Consider the following 7,736-nt stretch of genomic DNA (forward strand, 5'->3'; position numbering starts at 1 on the left):
GGATAAGAAATTGAGAAGTGACTTCTGAGTTCAATTTTTTTTAATGTGATGTATCAAGTCTCCATTATGATGGGTGTATAAATGTGACTATGTTAAATGTCACTTGAGAAGTTCAGCAGTTAAAAGGAACAAGATGGAAGGTGGAAGGGGTAGTTGCATAAATGGAAAGACTTGGTTGTGGATTTCTTTTTTTCCCTTAAAAAAGAGCTCACAGAAAAAAAAGGAAAAGACAATTAAAATAGAGATATGAAAGTCATAGGGTAAAAGGGGATGATTGGGAATCCATGCTGCCTAAAAAGATTAGGTTTGTACAGTTGAGGAGGGCCTATCCTTTGGAGAAAAATTCCAAAATTACTCTGAAATATAACATTTGGTTTCTTTATTTTTTCTTTTCTTTTTTTCTGCAGTACTGAGAATTGAATCCAGGGCCTTATACATGCTAGGCAATTGCTTAACCACGGAGATATACCCCCATCCCTGAGTTCAGATTTCTTCATCTATAAAATGAATATAATAATCCATTCTTCCTAAACACAGACTTAAAGGGAAGGTAAATTAAGAATATATGAAAAAAACATTTTGAATAGAAAAAGCTATCACAAAAATTCAGTGCAAAAGGAGGCAATTTCTGTGGTTCTTTACATCATAACCAATAAAAGTGAGCATCTTTCTTTCTTGTTTGTTTATTTATTTATTTATTTATTTATTTATTTATTCATTCATTCATTCATTGTGCTGGGGATAAGCCCAGGGCCTCACACATTCTTAGGCAAGCGCATACTACTGAGTTACACTTCCAGTCCTAGTAAGAATATAAAATGCATTGTGGGGCTAGGGTTGTAGCTCAGTGGTAGAGTGCTTGCCTAGCATGTGTGACTTGATTTCATCCTTAGCATCATATTAAAAACAAATAAATAAAAATAAAAGTATTGCATCCATCTCCAACTAAAACAAAAAAATTTAAATATAGAATGTAAAATATATTTTGCACCATATAACTATTTTCTTTTTTTATTTTTTAATATTTATTTTTTAGTTGTAGTTGGACACAATATCTTTTTTTTTTTAATGTGGTGCTGAGGATCGAACCCAGGGCCTCACACATGCTAGTCAAGCACTCTACCACTGAGCCACAACCCCAGCCCCCACATAACCATTTTCAATGTTAATTGGTTATATAAAGATTAATTAAGTATACTATATTAATAATGATTCTTTGCTTTATGAAAATATTTCTTAATTAAGTGCTTTAAAATTTAGATAGAATTTACACCAAATAGGTATGATCTAGTGACAGGAAATGATAAAGCTTTAGTATAGGAAACTTCTCTAATAAATGTTATATAGAATATATTTGTCAAAATAAATATCGTGTAAAACAGAAATATATCCCACATTCACAGCTAAAACAGCTGAGAATTTTACCCACATAATATTTTTTAGGATTTAAAAGAACCTTTTAAGGTATTGCATAACATAAACTCACCTACTTTGGTTTTATAATTCAGTGATTTTAGTGAGTTTACTCAGTTGAACAACCATCACCAGAATCCAGATTTAAAATGTTTTATCACTTCAATTATATTATGTCCAGTTAATCTTGGCTCCCATTCTTAGCCCTCCTAGGCAACCACAAATCTATTTTCTGTCTCTATATATTTGCTGATTCTGGACATCTCACATGAAGAGAATCATGTGAAAATATAGTCATTTGTGTCTGGCTTCTTTCACTTAGTGTAATGTTCTCAAGGATCATCCATTTTGTAATACATGTCAGTTCCATTCTTTTTTATTGTCAAATATCAATAAGTATCAAATAGATATATCACATTTTGTTTGCCCATTCACCAGTATATGGACATTTAGGTTGTTTATATGTTTTGGCTATTATGAATGCTGCTGCTATGAATAATGGGTATGTGTACTTTGTATACTTTTTGTGTAGGTGTATATTTTCATTTCTCTTGAGTATAAACCTAAGAATAGAATTTCTGGGTCATGTGATAAATTTATGTTTAACTTTTAAAGAAATAATGCTACTGTTTCCCAAAGTAGCTATACCATTAACATTCCCACCAGTAATATTTCAGGTTTCCTATTTCTCCATGACCTTGTCAACATTTATTATTGTCTGTCTGATTATATCCATATTGGTGGTTGTGGAATAATTTCCCTAATGACTACTGATGCCAGACTTGTGATAATTATTAACATTTCAAGAATGGCATATTAGGGGCTGGGGATGTGGCTCAAGCAGTAGCACACTCGCCTGGCATGCATGTGGCCCTGGTTTGATCCTCAGCACCACATACAAACAAAGATGTTGTGTCCGCTGAAAACTAAAAAAAATAAATATTAAAATTCTCTCTCTCTTTAAAAAAAAAAGAATGGCATATTAATCATTTTTATACCTTCTTTGGTGAAATGTCTATTTAAATCTTTTGCTAGATACATAATACTTTAAGGAATTAAAATAAAGAATTATCAATGAGTATTTCAGATTCAATTTTCTTTTCTTTTCTTTTTTTTTAGATTTCCATCTCTTTATATTGCTTAGGCTAGCCCCAACTCCTGGGCTCAAGAAATCCTCCTGCCTCAGCCTCACATGTGCTAGGCAAGCACTCTACCAAAACCTCAGCCCTCAATTTAAATTTTATGCAAGAATTGCACATATACTTTTAATATTAATTGTTGTATAATTGTCTTTGAATTTAAAGACAAAACAATAGAATATCAATACTGAAGCATCTGGGCTTGGTGGCATATGCCTTTTACTTTAGCTACTCAGAAGGCCGAGGCAAGAAGATTGCAAATTCAAAACCAGCTTTGACAACTTAGTAATTCTGTCTCTCAAAATAAAAAATAAAAAAGTCATGGTATAGAGAGTCCCAGGTTTGAGTCCCAGGTTCAAATCCCAGTACCACACAAACCTGCTAAGGTCTTTAAAAGCACAGAGCCCATCTCATCTTAGTATTCCCTAATTGACAACTAACATCAAGCCCTAGCATTGTGCCTAAAACATTTTGAATGTTTGGTTTGTGTTTATTGTTTTACATTCAGGTTTGGAAATGCAGGCTGTGTGAGGTTTTCCCCTTCAAACTTTGCCAAGGGTCCCACTGAGCTGCCTCCCTGGATTTGGAACACATGGCAATAAAATGTAGTAGTTATGAGGGTAAGATGTAGAGTCAGTTTGCCTGACTTTATGCTTTCTATGTACACTTGAGAAAGTTACTTAGTCTCTTTATTAGACCCCAGTTTCCTCACCTATTAATTATATTTGTTACATAGAATTATAGTGAGGAGTAGGTGAGGCTATCTGTGTAAAGCTCTAGCACATAGCCTGGTTACAGCAGTGCTCAATAAACATGAACTATTACCATTGAAGAGTCCACAGCCAGCCCAGATGTGGGTTGGGAAGGGCCTGATACAGGAAGATCACAAGTTTAAGGCCAGCTTTAGTAACTTAGTGAGATCCTGTCTCAAAATAAAATTTTAACAGTGTATCAGGGGATCAGTGGTAGAGCCTGATCCTGGGCTCAATTTTATTTATCTATCTATTTATTTACCAGATATTTATTTATTTATTTATTGGCTATAAATAAATAAATAAAAGGAGTTTGTAGCCAAACTTTAGCTATAGTTTCCATTAACAAAATGGTAGATTGGCTACTTTTTTTTTTCTCCTCAAAATATTTTTATATGAATTTTCTTTCTTTTGAAGCCAATAACTTTTACAAACTTACAAATATTCCAAAGATATACGAAGAACAAGATTTTAAAGAAACTGCAAGTAAATACAATATGCTATCTTTATTATTAATACCTAAATCTTTTATTTTTATTTTTTATTTTTTTGGTACCGGGGATTGAATCTAGGAGTGCTTAACCACTGATCCATACTCCCAGCCCTTTTTGTTTTTCATTTTGAGACATGGCTTGGCTAAGTTGCTGAGCCTGGCTTTGAACTTGTGACCTCTTATCACTGGAATTGTAGGTGTGCATCACCATGCCTGGTTACTACTATCTAACTCTTAACAACATTTGATGTCTGCACTTATATTGAACAGTTTTTCTAACTCACCTTAAATTATGTTCTTGAAGTCAGTCAGTCCCCCCACAAAAGAGGTCCTCTCACCTTCACACTAGTTTATCACTCATAGATCCAAGTTGGGATGTTCCTCCTTGTAACATTAATAACTATCTTTTATTGAGTACTTGCTATGTGGCATATGCTGTGATGCATGACATCTTTAGTCCTCAGAGCAACCTAGGAACGTATGTTTTCTTGATCCTATTTTACATGTAAAAAAAAATGGACACTCAATGTAGTTTGGTGATTGTCCTTAAGTCACACACCTCTAGTCACTGAAGAGATCATATTGAAAACAGTATCTATGACTCTCATGGGCTATCTTCTCTTGCGCGCACACACACACACACACACAAATGTTTTAGGCTTTTGTTTACAAAAGCAAACTGTAGGGAACTTTTTAATCAGGGCTAAAAAGTCATTGATCCACTTGGGAATGTGAGACTTAGTTGCTGGAACTGAATTTGAGATTTTGTGCATAGGAATGATGTTTTGAAAAATTAGTGATGATACCTTGCAGGAGTTTTTCTTCTCTCTCATGTTTCTACTCTTCTTCTCAGTTTGTTTTCGCCTCCTTTCATCTTTCTATACTAATGAAGAGTCTCAAGGAAGAAGTAGAAATGGAGCAAGATCCACAATGGAAGCAGAGAGAAGTGCTCTGTGTCCAAAGTGGGCTTCCTTTTCTCTTCCCCTTATCCCTTTCTTTTCTTCCCATTTCTTCTTTATTTCATCTTCCTTTCTCTCCATGTTTTTCTCTTTCTTTCCCCATCCAAAGGGAAGAAGAGAATTAGGTAGGAAAGGAAGGAGTGAGGAGGAAAGAGGAAGAATGGATGGGTAGCAGGAAAGAAGCAGGGAAGAGAGTTTGGAAGGAAGAAGAGAAATTATGGAGGGGTGAGGGTTGGGGGAAGAAGTAAAGAGGGGAGAATCATGGGCAGTGGCTGAGTCCTATTTCCTGTCCTCTCCTTCCAGCCCCTCCTTCCAATGGCTGTTTCCTTTTGTGATAGAACACCTCAGGTTTTTCTACCTGTAAATTTTTTTTTTAACTTTTGTTTGTCATGGAAAGTTTTTATTTCGTTATCAAATCTAAAGCTTAATTTTGCTTGATACAAAAATTCTTGGTTGGCATCCATTTTCTCTCAGATCTTGATATATGTTGTTTCAGGATCTTCTAGCTTTTGGGGTCTGTGTTGAAAAATCTGCATATAACCTAACTGGTTTCCCCCTATATGTAATCTGATGCCTTTCCCTCTTGGCTTTTAATATTCTCTCCTTATTCTGTATGTTAGGCATTTTTTTTCATTATAATGTGCCTTAGAAGATTTAGATAAAATGGGCTCAAATCTATATTCCCACCTTGACTTACACAAAGCTTGGTCCTTGTCCCTGATGCCAATCCAATAATGAGGATGCTGTTTTGAGAAAAAGGGAAAAGAAATTTTATTGCCATGCTAGCAAATGAGAAACACAGGGGATTCCTGTCCTTTAGGCTGTCATTCTGCCCAACAGGGGGACCAAGGGGCCTTTAAAAAGGTGATTCAAAGACTACATTCCACATGTTCTCTGACAGAGTTGTAATTTACTCCTTAATTTGGGAAATCATCATTTCTGATATCTGAGTCTGAATTACTTCATTCAGAAGGGTGTGTACTCAAGGACAGATAACTCTATCACAGGATGGGGAAGAAAGGTAATCCTGTTTCCCCTCAGATTAGGGAGGGGGAGAATTTAGAGAAGGGGAGAGAGAGAGAGAGAGAGAGAGAGAGAGAGAGAGAGAGAGAGAGAGAGAGAAGAAAGTCCTTTAAAAATAAATTGCAGTGGCAAAGCAGCAAAGGCTATATTCAAAGCATAAAGTAGACCACTGTTAAACTTGTGTGAAATCTGATGCCCTCCCTAAGACTTCACATTTTGGGAGTTAATAGTCATGGTCACCTCTAGTTCTGACTTCCTGATTCCACTGAATTGAGCTCTCTCCACTATTGATCAAAGCCAGCACTCCATATCTGCAGGGTAAAAATGATTTTTAAAAATTTCATCTGTACTGAAATCCTCCTTTACCCTTTGAAAACTCTTTTCTTCTCATTATTTCCTAAACAATACAAAATAAAAACTATTCACATATCATTTACATTGTATTAGATATAATAAGCAATCTAGAGAGGATTTGAAGTATACAGGATAATATGTGGAGGTTAGATGCAAATACTATGTTATTTTATGTAAGGAACTTGAACATCTGCAAATTTTGATATCCATAAGGGGTCCTGGAACCAATCTCCCATATAAACGGAGTGTGAAACCTATATATTCTTTTATTTTAATCTCTACATCCACTTCCATTAATTTTTATTTTTCAAAAATACCATTTTCAAAAGGACACTTTGTGTATGGTAAGCTTTACTGAATAGAAACACAAATTCAAAGTGAATATAATACTTTAAAAGATGCCTTTAACTATACTTCCGTTAGCACTTTAAAATGCAATTCGTATTTTTTTTAAAAAGAGAGAGAGAGAGAGAGAGAGAATTTTTAATATTTATTTATTTAGTTTTCCGCGGATACAACATCTTTGTTGGTATGTGGTGCTGAGGATCGAACCCGGGCCGCAGGCATGCCAGGCGAGCGCGCTACCGCTTGAGCCACATCCCCAGCCCTGCAATTCATATCTTTAGAAAGATGAGTTTCTGGATACTTAGAGGGGTGGGAAGGTATACAGATTAAGGCAGAACCTAGGTGGTGAGTGTATGGGTAGTGCAGTAAAAATTAAAACAAAGAAAAACAAAACAAAAATAACTTCAACTTTGCAGTCTTAAATTTTTCATAATATTAGGAAAAACAAAACATCCCTTTAGCCTCTCTGCCAAGTCATTCAGCTATCCATCCTACTCTCTTCAGTTCTAAATGATCTTCCAATAGAAAACCCTGCCAGGTTTTCTGCTCATTTCTTTCAGTTTTTTTTTTTAAAAGAGAGAGTGAGAGAGGAGAGAGAGAGAGAGAGAGAGAGAGAGAGAGAGAGAGAGAGAGAGAGAGAATTTTTAATATTTATTTTTAGTTCTCGAGCACGCTACCGCTTGAGCCACATCCCCAGCCCTCTGCTCATTTCTCAGGGAAAGCAGTTTAGCTTTCTTTGTTGTATTATTTACTAACCACACCCTTAATCTTTTCACTCAAGCTGTTTAAGATCTCCTCAACCAAAACCTTCTTCAGAATGCTTTAAGCCAGGTGTTGTGGCAATTTAGAAGGCTGAGGCAGGAGCATTCAAGTTCAAAGTCAGCCTTAGCAAATTATTAAGGCCCTGAGCAATTTAACAAGACACTGTGTTTCAGGGGTGGTTAAGCACCCCTGGGTTCAATCTCCCATACCAAAAGAAAAAAAAAATTCTTCAAGAGAGAAAGCCACCTGATACCTATTTACATACTCTTTAACACGTTTAGCAACTTAGTAATGCCTTATACATAAGAGACACTGAACGCCATGTTGCATTTTAGAATAAGCAGGGAATGTGGAGCCAAAGAGTGAGTTTAAGTCCTGGTTTTCTCCATAATTGTGTGACCTTGGACTAGCTGTATAATTTCTTTGAGTCCATTTCCAAATTTCCTAACCTGAAAAAAAGGTATGATTTTTAAATCATGCCTACCTCACAGGATTG

This window comes from Spermophilus citellus, assembly GCF_964194105.1.
Source record: "Spermophilus citellus genome assembly, chromosome: 5".
NCBI classification, from domain to species: Eukaryota; Metazoa; Chordata; class Mammalia; order Rodentia; family Sciuridae; genus Spermophilus; species Spermophilus citellus.